This window comes from Callithrix jacchus, chromosome X, assembly GCF_049354715.1.
Source record: "Callithrix jacchus isolate 240 chromosome X, calJac240_pri, whole genome shotgun sequence".
Lineage (NCBI taxonomy): Eukaryota > Metazoa > Chordata > Mammalia > Primates > Cebidae > Callithrix > Callithrix jacchus.
The window spans coordinates 146,585,821-146,612,312 of record NC_133524.1 but is presented as its reverse complement, the minus strand read 5'-3'; the positions used below and the strand labels follow the sequence as shown (position 1 = coordinate 146,612,312).

At 43.2% G+C, this 26,492-nt stretch overlaps 1 protein-coding gene across 30 annotated transcripts in view; it reads right to left on the bottom strand.

Moving 5' to 3' along the window:
- The window catches only part of MAMLD1 (mastermind like domain containing 1), a 566,578-nt gene that overhangs the window by 244,465 nt on the left and 295,621 nt on the right, over nt 1-26,492 (bottom strand). The window lies entirely within an intron of this gene.

Sequence of the window (26,492 nt, the reverse complement as noted above, 5' to 3'; positions counted from 1 at the left end):
AAGGTGACAGCCATGAAGTGGAAAACCAGAATTTCAGCCCCAGACTCCGGAACACATATTCTTAAACATGAAATTAGGCAGCCTCTCCAGAGATCTTTACAGACATGTTTCCTTCAGTACTGTGTCTCTTTGAGAATGTAGAATTGAGTCCTGTATGTTACGCCTGTCCCCACTCCCAGTTTATCATAGAGATCAGGATCAAGGAGGCCTTAGAAAGCAACATTTAGAAGTCAGAAAAGCACAGAGGCCAAAGGGTGCAGATTCCTGGATCTCTCCAGGGTTAATACCAAACAAACATTTATTTGATAGGTAGTCAGGAGCCCTTACTCATTTTTTCCACTATGCTATTGGTATTTTTAAATATTTAGATATACTTCACATATCCCAAAATTTACCTTTGAACGCATACAAGTTTTAGTATATTAATAAAGTTGTACAATCACTATATTCTAGAACATTTCCATGAAGTATATTTTAGGATCATCCATTTTGTCGCATGTATCAGTACTTAATTCTTTTTATGGCTGAATAATATTCTATCATATAGATATATTATTTTGTTTATCTACTTATCTACTAGAATTTTTTTGCTGGTATATGTAACACTGCTGTAAACATTTGCATACACATTTATGTATGGATGTGCTCCCAATTCTTTTGGCTATATACCTAGGAATGAAATTTCTGGGTCATATGGTGAACTCCATGTTTAACTTCTTGAGGAGCTGTCAGACTGTTTCCCAATGTGACTGCATCATTTTACATTTCCACCAGCAGTATATGAAGGTATAAAATTCTTCACATTTTCACAACACTTGTTATTTTCCTTTTTAAAAATTATAGCCATCTTAGTGGGCGTGAAAATTGTCTCATTGTGGTTTTGATTTGCATTTGCGTTTCCCGAGAGATTAGTAATATTGATCATCTTTTCATTTGCTCATTGGCCATGCATATATCTTCTTTGGAGAAATGACTATTCAGCTATTTTGCCTATTTTTAATTGGGTCAGGTTTCTTTTCATTGTTGAGTTATAAGAGTTCTTTATTCTGGATACAAGTATTTGCACATATTTTCTCCCACTACTGACCTTTGGTTCATAAAGTTCCAGAACATCAGAGCTGGGAGAACCTGCTGGAATAACCTGGTCCAGAGATCCCCAAATTTCAGGCTCTACATGCTCACATCTGTGCTATTATTGAACTAAAACTGTTCTTTAGGCCAACCCACTACATTTGCTTAAATTTATTTTTAAAGGAAACTTTTCATTATTGTGTAAATGAAGCACCAATATCACTTGCCACAAAAATGAACATGAACACTAAACCATGATATTAAATCCTAGTGAGAACCAGTGTCTGTGGGTGGCCAGGGCCTGAACTCTGCTCTTTGGAAAAAGGAGATGAGCAAAGTTTAGAAGAGTGTTCCAGACAGGTAGTACCAACCTCAGGCAGAGGCCTTATTGTCACCTGAGGATTGAAAGGAAGTTGACCTGAGACTGATATTCTTACTATAGGTCTGGATGACTCTTGCCCAACTAGAGACTATTGCTTCTATGCCACCTAAAATCCATCTCAGCCTGCATCCCTGGTTTGAGAAACCCTCCTGTCATCTAACCTTAGTGTACCTTCAGGCAAACAACCAAGGTGAATCTGGGACCTGTCCGAAGGCACAGTGTGAGCCAGACCAGAGCACAGATGTACCAGATAGGCCCCTTTCCATGTTGGTATAGCAAACATTATGAAAGACAGTCACTGAAGTCCCCTCAACTTAACTCCCACCATCATATGAGTTAATGCAAGACTTCAAGCAAACAAAATGTAAGTGGATGACTAAACATCTTTTATATTAATCAGAAGTATCCAAGGCCCTTATTGCAATTGGTGTGTGGGGGGGGGGGGGTTTGCTGGTTAATTTGTTCTCCAGCCCTAAGCTGTGGAAGGCAGACATTACAGGGCTTGTGGCATGCAGAATTGAACAGTACGGATCTTTAGCCTGGTCGGTGAGGATATTGCTGTCCTGAAGCAAAGCAGAGATCATGAGCCTTGGAGATGCTTCCTCCTGGCTGGCAGTCACTCCCCAGTGGATGTGCATGCAAATGGTTGAAGCCAAACACACAGGGTAGGGGAAGATTCTAACAATGAATTCCACCTGCAGCTCCCTTTTGGCACAGGCAAATCCTCTCATGGAATCAGCCATTTCTCAGATCTTAGAGTTGAAGGATTTGCCCATTGCCGTACCTTGGGCATGGGGAAGACCCAGGGACTGCAGAGGCTCTTGCTTCTCCAGCAGGAGCAAGTGGCCTCTCCAACAGGGAGTGCTTTCAGTCCTGGAGCTCTTGCGTCCTTATTGCAGGTACAGCTTCTTCTATCTGAACCCAAAGGCCTGTTAGATTAATTTATTTGTATTTTCTGAAGTAAAACAATGTGACAATTGAAACAAATAACTTATTTTTTTTCTTGCTAGTGTTCCCTTCCATCTCGTGATATCCAATACCCGAATGTCCTTTCAAGAATACCAGCTGCTGTCACGGCAACCAGGTGGAAGTAGGACATAAACTGCTGGCAAAAGCAATTTGATCTTAGAAATATTTTTAGTCAAAAGCAGACTCTCCCAAATCTGCTTTGGAAAATAGATGAAAACAAAGCAAAGCAACCATCCAGAGGCGGGCCACCTGCAACAAACAACTCACTAAAATCCGAAACACTCAGAGCAGTAGTCCCATCCCTCACACAGAGTATGAACCACCTTGTTTCTCTCCTTAGTTTTGAAAGGCTTACCCCTGAGACATTACAAATTACATTTCAATTTAAATTAAACCACATTCAAAACATATGTGTTTCATCACAGCGAAGCCCCATCAAATGAGCTTAGTCCACTTAAACAGAATTTTGACTTCAGCTGTGTGGCTGTCCACCAGAGTTCATTCCCCATAGGCTAAGTGTTAGTGAACTAACTCACAAGTTCATGTGTCTCCTAGCAGGGGACTTGTTTGTCTGCCACAAGACTGTCCAGGCTGTGATAGCAACTACTTGAAAAGTAGAAGTGCGTATGTTGAAAATGAGTTGCCAAACAAGACCCTGAGTTGAGAAACCACCATCATCATATGGTGTTGATGACAAGACGGTACCAACAGACTGTGGCCAAAGCCCAGCCTCTGGTCAATGTCAAGGTTAGCTAGTAAATAGGACTAGATGTTGGGAGATTAGCACATTTCTTATAGCCTCATGGTGTAATCTCTAAAGCACCTGGATTATCTGAAAAATACCTGTCCACCTCAGTAACTGTTGCTTCTCTGCCCAAACTTGCCTTTAGCTAGATCTCCTCGGCTAAAAAGATTGGGCAGCCAGTATCCACATCAGTGATAGAGTTGGGCCTTTTGTCACCACAGACCTGTTGTGGCCTGAGTCTGTCCCTGGAGCATGCACAAGCATGTGTTTGTGGTTTGAAGGATGTTAGGGCCACTCCAGTCTCTGCCAGATACCAAGGCAAATTAAAGCTGGTGCTTTGCCAAAGATGTCCCATAGATCTTCAGCCTGAGCCATCCCTTTCCCACTGAAAGGCTGTACTTGCTGGTTTGGTTTGGCAGTGCTATGTAGGCTATGCTCATCATATGCCATGTTAAATTGCCAGAATAGGTCAGAAGTGAATTCAGCCTCAACCCCAAGGGAACCAGGAGAGCTTATGAATGAGTTGCTCCCAGAGGAAAAAGCAACAGAAACAAAAGATACATTAAAATGAGAACTCAGCTATTACTGCGGCTGGCTATCTTCTGAATTTAGATCAAATTCTTGCAAGGGAGAAGATCTCAGCATTGTTATTGGTTAACAGAAAGGAAAATCATTATCTCAACTACTGTGGAACAAGTTTAGGAGAGACATTTTCAATTTATTTTCAAATTGTTTTCAGTAAATACGAAGCACATTTCAATGTGCTACTTCCGTGGTTTGGGTCCTATTAAATGAGCATAATGATCTAGTACACTGTAAACTCATTTCACAGAAAGAAGTGATTATTTTTCAAAGGAAGTAGGGTTTGCTGTGCCTGGGTCAGTCCCAGTGAGCTTGTTTCCTGGTTTCCCTGTATCATTAGGAGGATATGGAGGATGACTTCTTCTCCAGAGGGAGCAGCACCACCAAGAAGAGACTTTGCCAGTTGCTTCCCAGAAGGTAGACACTGCATTGGGCATCTTATTATCTTTCATTCAACCCAAATCCATCTACCTTGACTGAAGACCACAGGAACATCAACAAGTCATTCTGAGCTTTCCAAATCGAAGGGGACTATATTCAAATGTGCTCTGTATTTGTACTTTGGGAAACTCAGTGTGGTAAAAACAGCAGTGCCCTCAATTTTGATTTTCTTGAATTTCCATGTTTGATCCAATACCCCCCATCTTTTTGCTGGTTTTTGCTTTTTCCTGCACTGTCTGCAGACTGAATTCCTGCCTATTGTTCTTGCTCTGAGCCACTCCCAGGTCCCCAAGAAGAGACAGGACGGTCCCACCATCTCAGGCATCAGCCTCTTGTTGAACTTTTGCGCTTTCCTCAGAGCCACCTTCCAGGCCTCCTCTTGGGATCTGAGGGCAGCAATGTTGTCTTTCCCTTTTCTGGAGTGGCTGCTTAAACCAGCAGCACAGGGACCCTGAAGAGGCAATGAGCCTTCTGTACCTGAGGGAAGGTTTACTCAGGCTAAGGATGCCCGGGCTCTAAGAGCCACTGTTATGGGTTGAATTGTGGCCTCTCTTCCCCCACAAAAACATATGGTGAAGTCCTAACTCCCAGTATTTCAGAATGTGACTGTATTTGAAGATATGGTCTTTACACAGGTAATCAAGTTAAACTGAGAACATTAAGGTGGGCCCTAATCCAATATGACTGGTGTCCTTATAAAAAGAGGAAATTTGGACACAGACACACACAGAGGGAAGATGATATGAAGACAAACAAGGAGAAGACGGCCATCTACAAGCCAAGGACAGAGGCCTAAAACACATCCTTCCTTCATAGCCCTCTTCAGAAACTCACCCTGCTGACACCTCAATCTCAGACTTCCAGCCTCCAGAACTGTAAAAGACAATACATGTCTGTTGCTTAAGCCACCCATTTTGTGGTACTTTGTTACTGCAGCCCTAGTAAATTAATACAACCTCCTTGCTAGGGCAACCATATGGTAGGTATTAAACATCAAAAGGAATTTTCCAGAATAAATGTCAAAGTGCCTCTCAAATTTATAATAAAGTACAATCCAATTCTCCTTTTACATTCTCTTTTAAAAGGCATCTGAAATCATTCATTGCTTTTTTATCAAAATAAATAAGAAGAAATGTATAGCCATTGAGACACATGACAAGTTGGACCGCAGGGCAAGCCAAGCAAGAATGGGAGCAGGGCCCCTTTGTGGGTGCTGAGCCTGAGATTACTGCTCCTTATGAGGACCTCATGGGTTCGGAGGGGGGTAGGGACAACTAGCACAGGAACCCGCAGAATAGAACAAAAGTTCATGGCAAGGGCTTGGTGCTTAGAACCAGAGACACACAGAGCAAAGCCGGCCTTCTCAGATGGTACTGGGGCTGGCCTGGAGCTTTGTGGTCTAGTGTCCTCCCAGATCACCACAGAAAACCCTGGGAGAAACCTGGGCCAGCATAAGACTATATGGACTGGAACAAAATAGGCACCTGTGAAAGTAGGACTCGGATTCTTGCTGCTCCCTGCAAAAGCAATCTCAAGTTTGGGATGTCAGAGTATTTATCTGACCCAGGTCAGGGTTTCTGAGCAGCCATTCAAATGAGACAACAGCCTCCCAAAACAGAAATATGCCCTCTCTGCATGAGGGTAGCAGGAGACTAATCCTGATGGGACCTTAAAAGCCAGACCCCAAGCACAGTCACTTCACCTCAAGTAAGCATTATTATAAGTGATAATGACAACCCAAAACTGAGTAGTGACTGCTGGTTTGCAACATGATTTCACCCGAATTCTGTAGCTTGATCCTCCAGGAGCCTTGAAGGTGGGTACTGTCCATTCACTGGCTTGCCTGAGATTGTGTGACACATGGCAGAGTCTGAATTCAGACTCAGCCCTTCTCATGACTCCCAAGCCACCAGTGACATCTCTCCCAAATCTCCAAAAAAGTGGAGGATGTTGGATGTTGCCATGAAGTTGCCAAAATAAAGCTAGAACAAACTAATCAAAACTGAACAAAAAAAAAAAAGAAAAAGAGAAAAAGAAAAACAAAAAACCCAACCCTGTATGTGCTTCACAAAGACAGCAGGAGGAAAATGTTTTGCTTGGAAGCCAAAATATTTTTCCAGGCTACAAAAAGGAAAAGACCAAGAGTCAGGGGCTCATATGGGCATGGTGACTATATTTGCAAGAGTGACACAATAGCTTAGGAATTGCTGAACTGTTTCTCCCTTTGGCTTCCCTCAGCAGGCATGAGTGAGGGGAGGAGCAGCCTGCCATTTCCAGTCAACTACCCGAGCAGCAGTGCCACCCCCAACCCAGGCTCAAAGGTGGCACCAAATGATGAAACAACGAGGCCAAGTGGCTGGTGAGGCTATGAGATGATATCAGACCATTTAAGCAGTTCCCTGATCCTGCCCAATGGGGCTCAGCTTGACGGCAGAGGTAGAACAATATCAATACTCAAAGAAAGCAGAGAGAAATCATAGCCAAGTCCAGACCCTTTTGGATTTGACCTGCAAAGAGGTAGAGGAGACCATTAACCATCCCTCCTGTAGACTGGAGGATCTGGGCTGGGGTGCTGTGGCAGAGGATGATGGATTGAAGGATAAGGGCAGCAGCAGCTGCCAGCTCACAAAGCACAGAGATGCAAAGATGAGCCTGGCTGGGGGTATGAGCACATGTGCCTGTGTACATGTGTGTATGTGCATGCGCAAGTATAAAAATGCATGGATGTGAGGGTATGTGCACATGTGAGCATGTGTCTGAGTGCATGCATGCTTTTGTGTGTGTGAGGATGTGTGTGCACCACTGTGCATGGTTTTGTATACACATATTCCACCAATGGAGTTTTCCCTGGAGTTCCCTGGCTCCCTGTTTTCAATGCCGTGCCCCCCAGGAAGCTAACACTTTCCACCCAAGCTGGCTCAGCACCACTGGACCAAGGGAAATAAGAGAAGGCAGCAGGCATCCCAGAGGAGGGCAGAGCAAGTGGCAGGGGGAGGTGTGCCCCGTGGGCAACAGAGAAGGTAAGATTTGAGTGGGAGAGAGTGATCCAAATCCAATGGACCCAACAACAGTCGACTTTGAGTCTGGCTTTGGAGGGTTATACTAAGAAGGCTGTGTCTGTTTCATGAGTTCAGTCCAGTGTTTTCTAAATGAGTCTCTGCCAAGGGCACCAGATGGCTAGGAGGGGGAGGGGAGCAAGCCTTGGTCACACATGTGCCTGCACTGTCTTCAGTCTTAGATGCCCCAGCCATACACCCCATGGAGCAGGCCACCATACACATCGTGAAGAAAGTGCCTTCCATGGGCCTTCCAGGGCCCCAGTAGTTGCTGGGTTGTGGGAAAAACCCAGTTATCTTGCTAAGGGACTGTAGTGAAATGACAAAGTGTCCAGTTCAGCATGTACTGAATCAGAAGATTTGCAGTGACACAAGAAGTTCTGACTGTGTGCACAGGCAGAAGCTGAATTAACAAAAATGTAGTATAAAGTAAATGGAAAAAAGATCCCTGAGCCTTAGCAATTATCCACCCAAACAGTCCAGGAAGTGGAGAGGGCAACAACCTCCATAGGTAAACATTATTATTGTATTCTAATTCCACAGACGAGGAAACAGGGACACAGAGAAAGGAATTAATTTGGCTCTGATCACAACTGTAATGATAAATAGAGGGGCAATTCTTAAAAAGCTAAGAAGGACCCGGAGGGCAAGACGGAGAAAAGTCATGGTCCTAGTGGCCCCTTGGGGTGCTCAGTTGGATGAGCTCTGTAAGCGACCATGGCTAAGGGCAGTGCCTGCAGCGGTTAACATAGAGGAACTAGGGGTTGTGGCCTGACAGGTGGGTGGGTGGGAACTGGATCAGGGAAGTTGGGCCTTTATCCCATCAACAGTGGGAAGCAATGGAAGGGTTCTAGGCAGGGAAATCATGGTCAGATGTGGGCTCAGGGAACCTTGCTCTCAGAGTGCCTGCCTGGACAGAAGGAAAGCAGTGAGGAGGCCGGAGAAGGGGGAGATACAAGAGATCATGAGGGTGCTCTGAGATGATGGTAGTGGGACTGGCAGCAAGGGCTAGTAGGGAGAATCCAGGCTCCAACCTGCACACCCTCAAGAAACCCACCACCCACAAAGCTGGATGCCACCGAGAAGACAGCACTGATCTATTGCTTAATAACTGGCATTTCCAGCTATTTACACACAACAGTCCCCTCCCTGTCACAGAACAGGTGTCAAAATGCAGCAAACTGCATAGTGCTGAGACAGTCACTTTGACAGTTCTGATTTACTGAGGCTGAGTTATTTGAGAGTATAAGCAAATCTTCCTTGTCAAAGTTGATATTGAAATGGAGAAAAATGATTCTAGAGTCGAACACACTAATAATTTGAAATGTATTCTTATTTCCTTTGGAAAATTCTAGCACTACTCACATGCATATGGCCTCTCATCCCCTAAATCTGTCCCCCCAAAAGAACACTACATTTGGACACCCAGAAATATGGGTGGCTCCAGAGGCGGCATCACTCTAGCTCCCAGCCATGAAGGTCCTGTGCAAATCGGTTTCACAATCTCCACCAATGTAATGTGACAAACCTTGGGGGACTCTGGAGACAAATACCTGAAAGAGAACATAAATTTCTTAGACAGAATAAAGTACACTCGTTCTTGACTATGTTTGCCTGTTTTTTACATTTTTATAATCTCTTTGGCATTTTAAGTAGAAGGAAAAAGCAAAAGAAAATCTCAGTGTCCGTGTCTCTGTTTGCCACATTTAACACCTAAAGAAGCCGGGCTGCTCTGTTTTTATCACCCTCTCCTCCTTCCAATTCCCACTGGCACTGAAGGACACTGAGTTGCTCTCTTGGTTTTCCCCTCTGCATTAAAGGCCCATATTTGGTTCTCCTGGTTGGCCCTGGTGCCCAGGCACACGTGGTGGGCCCCTGCTTCCTGCCCCAGGTGGGGCTGGTTTTGGTTTCACCCTGATTCTCTGCCTCCACCTTCCTGAGAATCTCACGGCAAAGAGCACACCTGAGCCTTGTTACACCTCCTGGCCACTCATGGACATCCCAAGGGAAGGGGTGGGGTCCGACTTGGGGTTAAAAGTCAGGAAGGTTCATAAGCCACCATCTGAAGTCACTTCCCCACCCAGCCCAGGGCAAGAGGGAGTTCTTAAGATACCTGAGGCCATTTGTCTAAGACAATGTAAGATATTAAGCTGTTTCGTGAAGCAACATGGGGACAAGAGACATAACAGTGCATTTTGGGAAAGTGATTTCACTGACTTTCAAAAAGTGAAAAGGATTTGACATCACGTCAGGTTTCTGGCCTGGCTAGCTCAGTGTCCATACATCAGAGGTGATGTTTGCAAAATCAGAGATGGGCAAGATACAGTTTGAATTATCAACAGGTGCCACTGAAGTGCAAACCAACCCACATGGAGAGCAACCTCAAGTCAGGAAGTGGGAGAGTCCGATCTCCAAAAACAATACCACATCCATAAATTGATATTTGTCGCTTTATGAGTTTCCTGTTTCCCTTTGATTGGTTACAGTCGAGGGTGGCAAAGCCATGCTTTGTGATGTTTAGAGAAATACCCATTTGCCCATACTACAGACCTTCTGTGGGGAGACATGAGGCAGTGGAAGTGGTCCATAGCTTGCTGAATTCCTGTGCAAACAGACTCCTTGTTCCACAGCCAGAAGCGGGAAGCCTCATGGAAGTACAATGTGTCAGGCACTTGCTAAGAAATAACCCCTTGTTCAGTGACTTTGGACTACATGTGAGCTAGTCTGACCTCTGCCTCTCAGCAGCTAGCCTGGGACACCAAGCCAGTGGTCCTTGGTACCCACAATTAGTTATTTTTCAAGAGTGTCCTGTTCCCTGCCTATAAATCAAGTGTCAGCTTACATTCTCATCAATTCCAACTTCACATCAGGTATCATTAAAACAAACATCTACGGTACAAATAAAATGAGTGGCTGAAAAGCCAGGTTGCTCCATCGCTTGATAAAAAAGAAGAAAACTTGATTTCAATTAAGGTTTGCACTGAGCGGTGAGGAAAGCATATGAAAGCTGGGAGAAGAGAGGAGGAGAGAGGGGAGCCTCCCATGAAGTCTTTGCCCTCAATCCAAAGACCCTGCTGCTCTTCATGCATGCCCTGTGCACCCATAGGCTTTGGGGCCTGGGTGTTCCTGGAGAGGGAAAAGCATTCATCTCATAGGATAATCTGCTCTCCCGGGATTTCCTTGCCAGGGAGAGGGCTCTGTCCTGGACAAGGCAGTCACTCCGGACATTGCAGCTGGCTCTGCCCCCTTAAGGGCCCCCTATTCTCATTCTTTAGCTGAGAGGAGAGCCAGAAAGTTATTTTGCCTCCCTGTGAAGAAGCAACTGGAAGGCCAATTCTGGTGACCAGTGTTGACCTCAGAAGAAATGGATGCTCAGACCTTTCCACCTGGCTTGCTTGCTGCACCTTCCCTCCCTTAGGCATCACCAAGATCTTTGCCTCTTTGGTTGGCACTTGCTGGGTCCTCCCAGGGGTTTTAGCTGCCTCAGGGAATTGGAAGGAAGTGATCCCATGGGAGTCCATGAATGAGGCACTATTGATGACTCAGCCAAACATGCATTCAAATTCCAGTCCCCCACCACCACTTTCTAGCCCCGTGATCTGGAGTGAAGGGCTTAGCCTTGCTTAGTCTTAGTTTCCTCATGTGGCTGTTTAATACCCTCTGCCTAGAAGAATGGCTATGAGACTGAAGGAACACATATGAAAGGATCATAAAGCCCTGTGGGATGTGGCTTATTGGTTTCCATACTGTTATATGCGCCCCCAATGCCCCAAGCCCACGGCTGGGTATGTATGTGTTGCTCCCGGGAACTCCTTCAACCGAATGTGGAAAAAGGGCATGGTGGAGGCAAGAGCTGCCAGGAGCACTGTTCATGGAGTGGGCTGAAGAGCAGGAGGAGGCTGGGAATGGCTTCTTCCAACCTTGATCTTGTCAGAGGCCCTTTTTTTGATCTTGAATGAGGTTGGACAGCCCCAGCTCCTGCCTGCCTCTGCCAAGTGTTGCACTGGGGATCCAGCAGGAAGTAAAAAAAACCCCAATTGTTTTTCTGAGACACTTCCAGGTTAGGGAATCCTGGGCTGTGGCTGCCAGACACCATATTGTGATGTGGGGACCTCCCTGCTGGTTTGAAATTCCTTCATGTCAGCAGCTGTGCCCTCCGTTCTGTGGGAGCTCCAAACCTCACACCCAATAAGTGCATAACACAAGTATGCGCAAGAGATAAAGCACCCAGGCCTCCCTTCTAGGAGGCAGATGGCTGAGGAAAGTTTGTTTTTAGCCTCTGAACGTCTGCTCTTGGCAGTGTCAGACCTGGGCACCAAGATGTAAGCTGGAAGAGGGAAAGCATGTGCATCTTGTCCATACCCTGGTGGCAGGCTAGTGGGAGTGTGGGGAAGCAGACAGAGACCTAAGTACAACAGAGGGCCCACCAGCTACAGCACCAATGGAGTACCAGTGAGGCATTGGTGAGGGCTAGGAGTAGGAAAGCACAGTGTGAGGCCGTTGTAGAGGAGAGATCAAGGCCTTCTGAGTTGTGCAGAATGGGAGGGAGAGGTGGAGGTGGGAGGAGGGCACTGCCATAAGCCCTCACGAAATGCAAGCTGTTTTTCTTGGTCGGTGGACTCAAAGAATTTGAAGCCAGCTTTTCTACTTTCTGCAGGAGTATTTCTACCACAGCTCGACTGTCCCTGCTTCCCAGAATGCTTTTATGCTTTGTGGCCACTCTCCCACCGGCAGTTTGGAAATGCAGACTTCAATAATGGGAGCCCTGGTGGAACCCCCCATACCTAGTTCACTGCCTTCCCTCTGGTCCTTGCTTAATTAACCCCTGGGAAGGCCCTTCCAACAGCAAGACCTCCCTGGACAAAGGGAAGGCCTCTGGGAGGAGCTGCAAGCGCACCCCTCACAGCCCTGGGGGACCAATCTGAAGCTACTCCCCCAAAGCACGAGGAAATTTCTTGGGCCCAAAGCTACACCTATAAAAAAGACTGAAACTTTCTTTCCCCTAGAAATCCAACTTCTCAGAGAGAAGGAAAGAAGTATACATTCAAAAGCACTTCCCACCCACCGTTCCTCTCTACACAGATGCTGGCTGGCGGGGAGGAGCTGGGCCTCTCATTTGGCTCCCGCCTTGCTCACTCTGTGGTGCTACACACTGGATTAGGAGATTGGGTCAAGGGGCAAATGCCCAGGCCCTTCACACACTCAGCCAAGGGTTCAGCCCAGAAAAAAAGAAGCCACATTCCTCCCATTGTCATTTGCACCTCTTTGTCTTGGTGCCACGGCATCTCCTCTGTGCCTTTGAAGCAGCTAATATGAGTTTCCTTGGTTGTGTTTAGAGCCGAGGGGATCAGTGACAAGGCCAGAGCGGAGGCTATATGCAACAGCATGGGCTTGGGAGTGGGGAAGAGGAATGGGCATGGAGTCCCTTTGGAGTATCCAGCCCTGCATTTCATGCACCCTGGTATTTAGTTCTCACACTCACTTTGCAAAGCCGTTGTCATTAACCCATTTACCAAATGCAATAACTAAAGTTCACAGAAGTTCAGCAACCCACCCAAAGTCATCACAGAGCTAGCAAGTGGCCAAAAGCTGGACTCTAACCCAGACTCTTTAATTTCAAAGGCTTACATTCTTTCCTCTGCTCTACCCAATATTCCTGGGTGTATAATTCAAACACTCCCCATCAAACTTCCTCTGGCAGCCTGCACCTATTTAACACATTCAGTTTTACCCACACTTACTGAGCCTCTGCACTCTACAGGCAAGGGCCTGGGGAACAATATTAGAGTTTTTTCCACGAGAACGAGAATTTTTGCCAATGTTGCGTATTCTCACAACCTATTGTCTAAAACTGTGCTGCCCAGCACAATGGCTACTAGTCACATGTGGCCATTTAAACTTAAATTAACTAAAATTAAATAAAGTTAAAAATTTGGTTTCTCAGTTGCTCTAGCCACATTTCAAGTGCCCAAGAGCCATTGGTTGTCTACCATGTTGAATAGTGAGATATAGGTCGTGTCCATGATCTCAGAAAATTCCATTGAACCGTTCTGCTCCAGAACAATGCCTGGCACTAAAAAGATTATATGTAGAATGAATAAAAAAAACTTGGAAGGATAGAACTTTCACAAATAGTACATGCAGGAAACAGCATTTCAAGTTGAAGAATCAACAAACCAAAAACTTTATTGATTTCTATTTCTGATAATGGCGGATTAAGAAATTTGGATCATTCCTCTCAATGAAAACAACTAGAAAAGCTGGATAAAGAGGTAAATGTATGAGCAAATGAATATGAACACAGACTGTATAAAATAATAAGAATGATATCTTGTGGGTGGGGGGTCTTAAAGTATAGGTAAAATTAAAATACACTAGCACAAAAGCAAGTAAGTTGGAAGAGGGGAAGTAGAATTGAGACATTTAAGGTCTTTTCATTGTCTGGGAAGAAGGTAAAGGTACAAATTAACATTAGATATTGAGAAATCAAAGATGTAATCTCTAGGGCAGCAGTACTCAAATGTGGTCTGAGGATCCCTGAGGTCCTTCCTTGAGAATCTTTCAGTGGGTCTGAAAGATAAAAATCATTTTCACAATCACACTGAGATGTTAATTGCCTTTTGCACTCTCCTCTCACAAGTACACAGTAGAGTTTTCCAGAGGCTACATGACATGTGATATCACAACAGATTGAATGAAGGAGCAGATACAAAAATCCAGCTGTTTCCTATGAAGCCAAACATTGAAGAGTTTTGCAAAAATGTAACACAAGGTGAATCTCCTCACTACAGTTTTTTTTACAATAACATAATTTTCATAAAAAAATTTTCATAAAAAATTTTACCTGTCTGTAATCCCAGCACTTTGGGAGGCCGAGGTGGGTGGATCACGAGGTCAAGAGATCGAGACCATCCTAGTCAACATGGTGAAACCTCGTCTCTACTAAGAATACAAAAAATTAGCTGGGCATGGTGGCACGTGCCTGTAATCCCAGCTACTCAGGAGGCTGAGGCAGGAGAATTGCCTGAACCCAGGAGGCAGAGGTTGCAGTGAGCCGAGATTGCGCCATTGCACTCTAGCCTGGGTAACAATAGCGAAACTCCGTCTCAAAAAAAAAATTTTTTTTTTACCTGTCTTGACACATAATGGTGTATTAGTCAGAGTTCTCTAAATAAGCAAAACCAATAGGATGTGCATGTGCGTATATTTGTATATACATTGTCTTCCCTCTGGGACTTGTATGTATACAGACATACACAGAGAAAGAAAGAGAGAGAGAAAGAGAGAGAATTTATTACAAGAAATTGGTTTATGCAAATATGGAGACAGACAAGTCCCAAGATCTGCAGGGTGAATCAGCAAGCTGGAAACCCAAGAAAGCCAGTGGTGCAGTTCAAGCCCGAGTTCAAAGGCCTGAGAACCAGGAGAACCAATGGTGCAGTCTAATTTGAAGTCTGGTAGGCTCAAGATCCAGGAAGAATCAATGCTTCGGTTTCAGTTTAAAGGCAGGAAAAAGCTGATATCCTAGTTAGGGCTTTCGGGCAGCAGGAGTTCCCTCTTACTAAGTCTTTTTGTTCGATTCAGGCTTTCATCTGATTAGATAAGGCCCACTCATACTGGGAAAGGTAACCTACTTTGCTCAGTCTACTGATTTAAATGTTAATCTCATCCATAAACACCCCCACAGAAACATACAGAATGTTTGACCAAATATCTGGGCACCTCATGGCCCATTCAAGTTGACACATAAAAGTAACCATCACAAATAGATATAGTATTTTTAAATGAATAATATTTTAAATTGTTTCTGTTTTACTCTTGCATATATTGTCAATAGATATAATGCCCATAAGGATGTAAAGGGGGTCCAGAGATTAAAATATTTGAGAAGCTCTTCTCTAGGTTAACCGCTAGTGAAAATATATGCATATAAGTATGAGATTGATGCAAAAGTAATCTTATTTTTTGCCATTATTTTTTAATGATAAAAATTGTGATTACTTTTGCACTAACCTACTACCAACTAACTAGGGTAGGGGAAACAGGAAGAATGGAATAATTCTTAAAAATCAATCTAAAAGAAGGAAAGAAAGATGAGAAAAGGGGCTTGTAGGAGTTCTTTTTATATTTTAGATTCAAATATCTTTGTAGAGATATGATTTGCAAATATATCCTTCCAGTGTATGCTTCTCTTAACAATGTCTTTTGAAGAGTAGAACTTTTAATTTTGATGAAGTTCAATTTATTTATTTTTCATTTTGAAATTTTATTTTTGGTGTTGCATGTAAGAACTCTGCCTAATCCAAGGTCATATAGTTTTTCTCCTGTTTTCTTTTAAAAGTTTCAGAGTTTTAGTTATTTAGGTCTATGATCCATTTTTAGTTAATCTTTGAAATCAGAGAGCATAAATCCTTCAATATTGCCCTTTCTTTTCAAAATGTTTTGACTATCCTGGGCTATTGTACTTCTGTATGAATTGCGTGGTACATGTATTCTCTCCTATTTTCCTATTCTAATTTAAGCTTCTCTATTTTGTTGATCTTTTCAAAGAACAAACTTTTGTTTTCATTTATTTTTCTCCTTTGTTTTTCATTTTCTATTTCGTTGATTTCTGTTCTAATTTTCATTATTTCCTTTTGTTTGCTTTGAATTTATTAATAGTTTACTCTCTTTTCTTGAAATGGAAACTTAGGTTGTTAATTTGGGAAATTTCTGCTTTTTTAATACAGGCATCCATGGTTATAAATGCCCCTCTAAGCACTGCTTTTGTACTATTCCATTAATTCTAGGTTACATTTTCATTTTCATTCAACACAACTTTTTTTAACAAGTTTCTCCTGTTATTTCTTCCTTGATCCATGAGTTATTTAAGAGTTTTCTGTTTAATTTAAAAATATTTGTGGGTTTTCCCAGGGTATTATATATCTCAAAGTTGAATTCCACAGTGGTCAGAGAATATACTTTGTATGATTTCAATATTTCTTATTTTATTTTATTTCAATAGTTTTTGGGGAACAGGCAGTTTTTGTTTCTCTAGTGTTAATTCCTTAGATTTTGGTGCACCTATCACCTGAGCAGTATACACTGCACCCAATGTGTAGTCTTTTATCCTAATGCATTGAGTTTTCTTTTGTGGCCCAACATATGGTATGGAGAATTTTCCTTGTGGGCTTGAAAAGAAATGTTCCTTGTGGGCTTGAAAAGACTGTGTATTCTATAGTCCTTAGGTGCAGTGTTCATATATACAAATACCACGTCAAGTTGGTTGATACCATTCTTCATGTCTTCTATATTCTTGCTGATTTTCTGTCTAGTTGTTCATCTATTATTGAATTTGTAGTATTGAAAATCTACAGCTACTATTGTAAAATTACCTATTACTTTTTTCAATTCTCTCAAAATTTATTTTGTGTATTTTTGAGCTTTGTTGTTAGGTACATGTTTGCTTACTATCGTCATGTCTTTCTGATGTACTGACATTTTTATCATTATGCAATGTTTCACTGTGCCTCTGGAAATATTTTCTGTCTTAAAGTCTATTTCGTTTCTTATTAATGTAATTATATATGTATATGCATGTATTTCTTTTTTCAACATTTTTTAAGAACACTTTAACACAAGATCTACCCCTTAACAGATTTAAGTACAATATAACATTTTTCACTATTGTCATAATGTTGTACATACATCAAATATCTAGAACTTAGTGATCTTGCATAACTGAAATTTTATACATGTTGATTAGCGGGTACTCATATTCTCCTTTCTCTAGCCCTTGAAAGCCATCATTCTATTTTTTGCTTCTATGAGCCTATTTTAGATACTTCATATAGGTGGAATCATACAGTTTGTCCTCCTTGGCTTATTTCACTGAGCATAATGTCTTCAAGGTTTATCCATGATGTCACATGTTGCAGGATTTCCTTCTTTCTGTAAGGCTGAGTAACATTTCATTGCGTGTGTGTGTGTATTTTGTGTGTGTATATCACATTTTGAAACCATTTATTTGTTAACAGACATTTAAATGGTTTTCACATGTTGGCTATTGTGAATAATGCTGCAATGAATATAGGATTGGTAACATGTTTTCAAGGTCCTGATTTTAATTCCCTTGCATAAACATACAGAAATGAGTTTGCTGCATTATATGGTAGTTCTAGTTTTTTGAGGAACCTCCATACTTTTTGCCATAGTAGCCACACCATTGTGAAAGCCTAACAACATTGTACAAAGGTTCCAATTTTTCTACATACTTGCCAACAATTGCTGTCTTTAAAAATAATAGCCATCCTAAACAGATGTGAAGTAATGTCTAACACATTTTGATTTTCATTTCCCTGATGATTAGTAGGGTTGAATATCTTTTTATATACCTGTTGGCCATTGTACATTTTATGAGAAATGTCTAGTTAGATCTTTAACCCATCTTTTAATCAAGTTGTTAGATTTTTTTGCTATTGAATTGTAGGCATTCCATATATATTTTTGGAAATATACTCCTTATCTGATATATGGTTTATGATATATGCATATATTTTCTCCCATTAGATAGGTTGCCTTTTCATTCTGTTAATTTTTTCCTTTGCTGTCCAGAAGCCTTTCAGTTTGGTGTAGTCCCATTTGTCTTTTTTGCTTTTGTTCCCTAGGCTTTGATGTCATATCCATGAAGCCATTGCCAGGAGTGATGTCATGAAGGTTTTCCCCTACATTTCTTCTAGGAGTTTTACAGTTCAGGTTTCATGCTTAAGTATTTAATCCATTTTGAGTTGATTTTTGTCTATAGTGCAAGAAAATGCCCAATTTTCTTCTTATATATGTGGATATCCAATTTTCCCATCACCATTTTTTGAAGAGACTATCCTTTTCCCATTCTATATTCTTGGCACCTTTGTCAAAGATTAGTTTACCATATATGTGTGTATTTATTTCTAGGCTCTCTTTTTTGTTCAATTGGTCAATATGTCTGGTTTGCTGATAGCACCGTACTGTTTTAATTACAGTAGTTTTACAGTATATTTCAAAATTAAGAAGTGTGATGCCTTTAGCTTTGTCCCTTTTTTTTCAAGATTGTTTTGACTATTTGGGGTCTTTCATGTTTCCATATGAATTTTAGAACTATTTTCTCTATCTCTGTAAGAAATTCTCTTGGGATTTTGATAAAGCATTGAACCTGTCGATCACTTTGCATACTATGGACATTTTAACAATATTAATTATTCTAATTCATGAACATAGGCTGTCTTTTCATTTATTTGTGTCTGCTTTAATGTCTTTCATTTATATTTTATAGTTTTTAGTCTAGAAGTCTTTCATATCCTTGGTGAAGTTTATTCCTAAGTATTTTATTTTTTCATATTAATTTGTAAATGGATTGTTTTCTTAATTTCTTTTTTGGATAATTTGTTATTAGAGAATATAATTCTACTTAGGGTTTGTTGAGCTTCCTTTGTGCTCAGATTAGTGGTTTTCACCAAATTTTGGAAATTTTGAGTCATTATCTTCAATAATTTTTCTGCTCTTTTCTCTCTCCTCTCCTTCTGGAACTCCAATATGATGCAGAAATCTCTAAGACTCTATTTTTATTCAATCTTTTTTTTCGTCCTTAAAATTGGATAATATTGATCTATCTTCAAATTCTTTCTTCTGCTGTCTCAAATCTGCTATTGAGATCCTCTAATGAATTTTTCATTTCAGTTATTGTACTACTTCAAAGCCAGAATTTACAGTTAGTTTTTCAAGTTAATTTCTTTTTCCTTACTGAGATCCTTAATTTGTCAGGTAATTTTCACACTTTCTGTTAATATTTTAAATATGGGATCCTTTAGTTATTTGGACATATTTCTAATAGCTACTTTGAGGATTGTCTATGTCTAACATTTAAGTTCCTTTAAAAACTGTTTCTACTGCTTGTTTTTTCCTGTGTATGAATCACACTTTTCTGTTTTTTTAAAGTATCCCTATATTCTGCAGGCAATTTTTTTACTGAAGCCTGACTTTTCCTTGGTACTCAGAATGGTTTATGGCCCTTTCTTCCACCAGCATGTAGAGAATGAAGACAATTTATATGACATTAAGCAAAATCTGAATGAAGTTAGTGAGGTTAAATGCACTCTCCCTCACTCATTTATCAAGCTTCCTTTTAGACCACATGTGTGACTCTGTTCCCATACCCAACCTCAAATGTACATACATGGGTATGCCATGCCTGGAAATTTCTGGAGTTTATTTTCCATGGTGCATTTTCCTGTGTTTATGGGGGCTTCTGCAAACCAGCTGTAATGGAATGTCATTACAGAAGTAAGTGAATCTCTTATTTGACTCAACTTTATGCATAAAAATATGCATAAGTTGAGCAAGTTATCTCCTGAAGGAATTGACAGTGAGATGCCTGCATGCAGATCCTGTGGCAGCATTTGACAGCTCTCTACTTAATTGGTATGAATGTGCCAACCTAAATCCTGGTATGAGAGATTATACTATGTAAAATCTGGAGTATTCACCTCACAGACATACTGTCAAGAATCAGGCATTTTCCCAAGATTGGAATAGGGAAGCTCAGAGGTACAGTTTTAGAGCCATTTATTCATTCAATAATTCTGTAAGAATCACTAAGCACTTATCACAAGCCAGACTCTGTACTGGGTTTTTGGACAATCAAGGTGAATAAGCCATGGGGCCCGGGCAGAGAGGTCCTCTGGGAAGAAGAGAGAACATGAATCAAGACTGGGAAGTGGGGAGGGCCACTACTATTAAGTGTTCCTACCTTGCTGAACCCCAGGATGCTTGAAGGGTTGGTGGCTTATGACATGGAACAGCCGCAGAGTCTCCAGGGGCACTCCACTGCCTATGTTCCCTGCAGAATCCAATTTATCATGACCAATTCAGTGAACCCTGACAATTGCTGGTCACAAGAAGACAGGCCACAGCTGCCAATCAGACAGGAGGCAAGGAGTAGATGAATGAGAAGATTAATGGGCTTACTCTTCCCAGCTGACCTCTTGGGCCACTTCTGGGACTACTGAGCTTGAAAGGATTCTGAGGTCCTGGCAAAGCTCAGGGGGAGATAGTGATTGATTAGTGTTATCTGACATAGGTAGGTATCTGACATAGGTAGGGGATGGCAGAATGGCAGTACCTGTGCCTGGTATTTACCATCTTTGGGACAGGGACTGGTTCCAAAGCCCTAGGGAATACTCTAGGAAAGGGAAACAGCAGATACAGAGTGTATGCTTGCAGTCATGGCTTTGTCAATAAGACTCAAATGTGGGCAGGAGGTAGATTTATGCCAGTTGGGTTCTTCTTCATCTCCATCTACAAAATCCCTTAAAACTTAGCCCTCATGGTAGCGTAGGACAGGGCCTGTTTCCTGAAAATTAGGGCAAACATTCCCATCTCCTAGTGGAGAATAAAGAATATGAGGAGAATAAAGGATAATGAATGTCTTAGGAACTGAATAACAGTGTGTTCTCATGGAGACCTATGATCATAGTCATGTTCTTGAAGACCTTGTGGTTTCAATGTCACCTAAGTAGGTTCCCAAATCCAGGCCTGAGAAGCTGTTATACAGTTCTCCCCTCCCTTTCCAGTACTTTATGTCTGTATATATACTTCTCCTCCATAACATCATACTCACAGGAGAGGTCTGAGAGCCTCTTACACTGTAGTCCATATTTTAGTCATCATCTTGGCTCTTTTGAGGAGAGATACTTTATGTTAGTGGCTCTCATATATCAGGTCTCTTAGAGCCTTGTAAAAAATAGATTGCTGGGACTTGCCCCTAGAGTTCCTGGTTCATTAGGTCTTGGGTGAGGCCTGAGAGTATGCATTCCTTACAAGTCTCCAGATGATGATTATGATTGTAACCCTGTGACCACACTTTCAGAAACACTATTTTAAAACAATATATCCCAACAGACTGAAAATCTTTCTATTGTTTAAAAGCTCTAGACATCAAGAAATTGGTAGGGCTGTTGTGCACGTGTGATGGTGGGGTTGGGGGAAAAACTAAGCGGGTAGAAAGAGGGTGTTTACCAAAGGAGACCAAGGGGAACTGTCTAGGCTGTGTAGCTGCTTCCCTTCTCTTCTGCTTATCAGGCCATCTCCTGTATTTTCATTCACCTTAGATCACAAGGTCACTTTCAACTCAAGTTGTTGGCTTGGGCACGAGGAGATAAGCTCTTATGGAAAGATGGGTGTATTTAAATTTTGACATGAGTGTTGTCCAGGCCATTCACCACATCTTCCCTGTCTTCATTTTAAAGCTTCCAGGGAAAGTTCTCACTGCTCTTGTTACTCAAGCCAGTTGAGCTTCTTCTGGGCAATTGATGAGGTTTAATCTGATGAAGCACACCCTTCAATATGGTTAGGTTTTGTGTTCCCACTGAAATCTCATCTTAAATTGTTCCCATAATTCCCATGTGTTGTAAGAGAGACCAGGCAAAGATAATTGAATGATGGGGCGGTTTCCCCCTTCCTGTCCTTTTGATAGTGAATAACGCTTATGAGATCTGATGGTTTTACAAACGGGAGTTCCCCTGCACATGCTCTCTTGCTTGCCACCATGTAAGATGTGCCTTTGCTCCTTCTTCACCTTCTGCCATGATTGTGAGGCCTCCCCAGCCATGTGGAACTGTGAGTCCATTAAACCTCTTTTCCTTTGTAAGTTACCCAGTCTCAGGTATGTCTTTATCAGTAGTGTGAGAACTGACTAATAGATCCTTCTTGAGGTCTGACTGCACTGGTGCAGTCCCACAGTTTAGCACCAATGGCTTTCCCGGCTATTGTCTGCTTTTGCCTCCTAACTGGACTGCCAGCAACTGGAGAACAGGCTTTGTCTCCTTGTCCCTTTTTTCCCCAACAGCATAGTCTAGCAAAGGCCTGAGCACTTACCCACTGTCCAATATTTCAATTCAAGGCATTTAAGAGCTAGAACCATCCTTAGAGACCAGCTAGTCCAGCTCTCTCATGTTACAAATGGACGAACTGAAACCCACAGATGACAGACTTGTCCAAGAGCTCCTTATCCGTAGCTACTGACCATGGAAAGTCAAGCCTTCCATGTTTTTGTTTATCATCTGGCCTTATTATCACTTCTTATTCTCTGCATTCCATTCCTGTTTTCATTTGCCTTAGGGAACCTGATTAAGGAGAGGAAAAGGGCTAGGGAGGCCCTTCACCCACTGACCTCAACCCTGCAGGGCTATGACAGTCCCTTACAGTTGATCCCTTTCTAAGAATATATTTCTAAAAATAAGCCTAATCCTGTATACAAGTATTTACATCCAACTCATATTTGCTGACTCTTTCTGGGGTAAGAAAGTGTCCCAGGTAGAACATATGCCACAGAGATAAAAAAGGAAAAGGGCCAATCAGCCTCCCTCCTGCCTGTCTCCCAATGGCTATTGGAAAGGGAAGGATGTGGGTGCCACTCCCTGGAGGGAGGGTGGAGAAAAGCCAGAATCTGTGAGTGCCAATTTGGGGGTGGGGGAAGATCACCTCCCTACTCTGACCTTCTCCACCAATCTCACCCCCAAGAGCCTAGCCTGGTTCCCTATGAGCATGAGCCTCCATCCTCACCACTTCTTATGCCAGTAAAGGGGATGGAAGGAAGGTGTAGAAGAAAAGACACTCCCAAGTTGCTTCAGCCTAAGAGAGGTCTACCTGCCAATGGATTAGGATTCTTCCTACCAGAACAACTACTTCTAACTCTATCTCTCCCTCTCCTTCCCCTCCCACCTGTCTCTGTATATAATAAACACACACATAAATACATGCATATATACACTAAGAGAGGCAGAATCACATGGAGCATTTAAATTAAACATACAGTTTGCAGGTTGATAAGATGTTTTCAAATGGAGGTACTAAATGCAGCATAAGCAATAAGGTAAGCACTCAGAATGGCTGCCTCCTACCAGACTTCTGAGCAATATAAGGGTTTTTGTTGTTTTTTTTTATTTTAAAGATGGGGTTTCACCATGTTGGTCAGGCTGGTCTTGAACTCCCGACCTCAGGTTATCCACCCACCTTGGCCTCCAAAGTGCTTGGATTACAGGCGTGAGCCACCAGGCCCGGCCTATAAGGGGTTTTTTAATTGTCATTGGAAGAAGGGAAATGCTGCTGAGGTTTTAAGGACTTCGGAGGCAGAAATTCAAAATGGAGCCAGCTTGCTTTACTAGGTTCCAGACTACACAGTAAGATTGAGGCAAATGGCACCTGAGGATTCATTTGCTTGGAAGATGTAGGAGGCATAAGGGGCCGCGCTCCTGGGCACACCTGAGCCTGGATGTAGACTGCAGGTCCAGATGCTAATTGCCACTGTTGTGAATACTTGCTTCTTTGGGACTCATGCTTACTTTTCCAACATCTCAATTTCCTTTACAATCAATAAAAAGCTCTTGTATCTGGATATGGATCAGCAGTTCCCAAAGCAGTTCTCCAGGCTGCATGGCATCTGGCTGTCTCAACAACCGTGGAAGCTGGACAGCCCAGCTCTTACAACCCCATTTATCAGGGGAAGACCGGTGCAGCCAGGTCGCACAAATAGAGAGAGTTCCCTGGCTGAGAGGGACTTATACCCTGTAGTACTTATCACCTGGCCACTAACATGTAAGGGACTTTTTTACCTAGAGGTAAAGCACATGATCCAAATCCAAAAAACTCAGTAGTGCCAATTCACTTTCCTTTTTGCCCTCTCTCTCTCTGTCTCTCTGTGTCTGTCTCTGTCTCTTTCTGACTCTGTCTGTCTGCATCCAGGCCTGGGCTGACACACATGTACCCGGATCTTTTCCCCTTTTCTGAGAAACTAGGCCCCACACTACCAAGGCTGTCCCCACCATTGCTGGCAGTTTCTAGCCAGCCTAGACCCCAGGCCTCAGTTGGTCCCAGGTAACCTCAGTTATCAAATGAACATATGCCATTTAGCAGCTAGATTCTTTCTTGATTATGAGTGAGAAAACAAGTAAGCTTCTAGCATGTACCTGACTGAAATGTGGCCTGTGAAGGCTTAGAAACTCCACGTGCACAGGAGGTAAGGGGGCCGAGCAGGTAGGTCCCTTGCTAGCTGCAACAGAAGACACGTGTCTGTAGAAAATGGGATGCTGAGGTCTGGGACAGGTGGAGAGGGATTATGGTTGCTGAGGGTGACACAGTAGGTGACCTAATAGTTTCATGATAGATTTAAAGTAAGCTTAGCTACAGCTCAGGTAGCAGTTTCCCTGGAAACCTTGTCTGATCACCTGTGCCACCCTCCCACTATGTGCACAGGCACAAGAAATCCTGTACACAATGACACACACAGACAAGTGCACCCAGAGGCACCCCCACTCACACACATATACATGGGCACACACAGTCGTGTACAAGCATGCATGCTCCCACATGCCAGCCACGTTGGGGTCCTCTCCTCTGTTTCCATACTACTTGAGCTTTCACCCGTTGGATTCCCTTAGCTCACAGACCTACAGATGCCTATCCCTAGCACAAGTGCCCTACATCCCTTTGGAAAAAGGCCCAGAGAGGGAGTGTCAGATAACTGAGATTACCTGGGACCAGGTACCTGGATCCCTAAGATAGAGATCTCCCAGGCTTCAGAGCTTCTGCATGTCTCACTCTCAGTGCTGCTAATGCCACTCCTTCAGCTCTTGCTCCTGCTGTATCCCCCACCCTGGGGCACAGTGAGCCCTGCTCCGGAACGCTTAGCCAAGGCTCTCTGTAAACTGATTAGGGACTATCTGCACCTCTTCTTGTTGAAGCAGAGTGACTAACAGTCTTTCTGCCTCGGCACCCTTGAGCAGCCTCTGTACACCCTCCACACTCTCCTGGGGCAGCTTTCTCTCCTCATCTGAGGCCTGCCGTTCACTGGTATCCCAGATCTTAGAATGAATGTCTGCCCCAGGCAGAGTATTGTTCTAGGACCTGAGCTCCTGTCTTGCCAGGGGATGTATTTGTGTGTATAAAATATATGTGCGTGTTCATGTGTGTGTAGGCGTATACATACCTATGTATATGGGAAGCACTGAGTATGCTGCGAACTCTTGCTCATAGCTGAGCCTAGATGAACATTGTGATTGGAATTGTGTTCCCCCAAAAGATCTTATATACTAAACCCCAGAAATTGTGAATGTGTCCTCATCTGGAAATTGTCTTTGCAGATGAACAAGTTAAAATGGGCCATTATGGTGGGCCCTAATCTAATATGACTGATGTCTTCATAAAAAGGGGACATATCAACAGAGAGACAGGCAAGCATAGAGGGAAGATTGTGTGGAGACACAGGGAGAATGCCATCTCCATGCAAAGAAACACTTGAAGCTGCCAGAGGGTAGGAGAGAGGCCTGGGACCCATTCTCTCACAGCTCTCAGAAGGAGCTCCCCTTCTGACATTCTGATTTTGCACTTCTAGCCTCCAGGCAGAGCCTGACAGGGACAGCCTCACCTGTGCAGTCCTGGTGGACTGCCTGGAAGTGCTGGGTAGGGCTGACTCTGCCTGCTCTGGTTTGATAGCCACATGCCTCCCTCTACCTGCTGCAAATGGACCCCGAGGGTCCTGTTCACTTTTCCAGGTCATCCATCTGGCCCCTCCCAGTAACCTGATACTCATAAGTACAACACAATTTTTTCCTATGCTTCCAGCCCTTGAATAGCTCCTTATGGCCCCCAGATAAATCCCTATTTCCCTCCTGTGGCCCGTGGGGCCTGCCTGGTCTGGTCCCTACCCACTGTTATAGCCCCACCAGTCTCCTACCCCAGAAATCTGGATGTCATGTTCTGCCCCTACTGCTCTCTCCCTCATGCCGCTATCCAACCTGTGACGTGAATCCTGGCCAGACTCCCAGCCAGCTCACTATTGGTTGCCCCACCCCCCAACTCTGGCCTAAGTCCCCTCTGCTCCTCCGTGGATGGCTGTGCTGATCTCCTCCCTGGATCCTCTGCCTCCAAACTGCATGTCTCCCACCATTATCCACGTTGTAGCCAGAGGAACCTTTGCAAATTCAAATCTGACCACATCCCTCCACTCCTTTAAGTATTTTGCTGGTGCTGAGCACAAAGGCCCAGGTCCCTAGAAAGGCCACCAGGCCGTGTATGACTGCAACCCCATTGTCCTCTCCAGCATTGTCTTCTGGTCTACTGCTATTTGTTGCCATTGATCCAGGAAACTTTGCAGGGCCCCAGAACAGAGCCATGGGTTCTCCAGCAGGAGGCAGCAGCTGGGCTGTGAAGCCAAGGGAACCACTGATCTCACTGC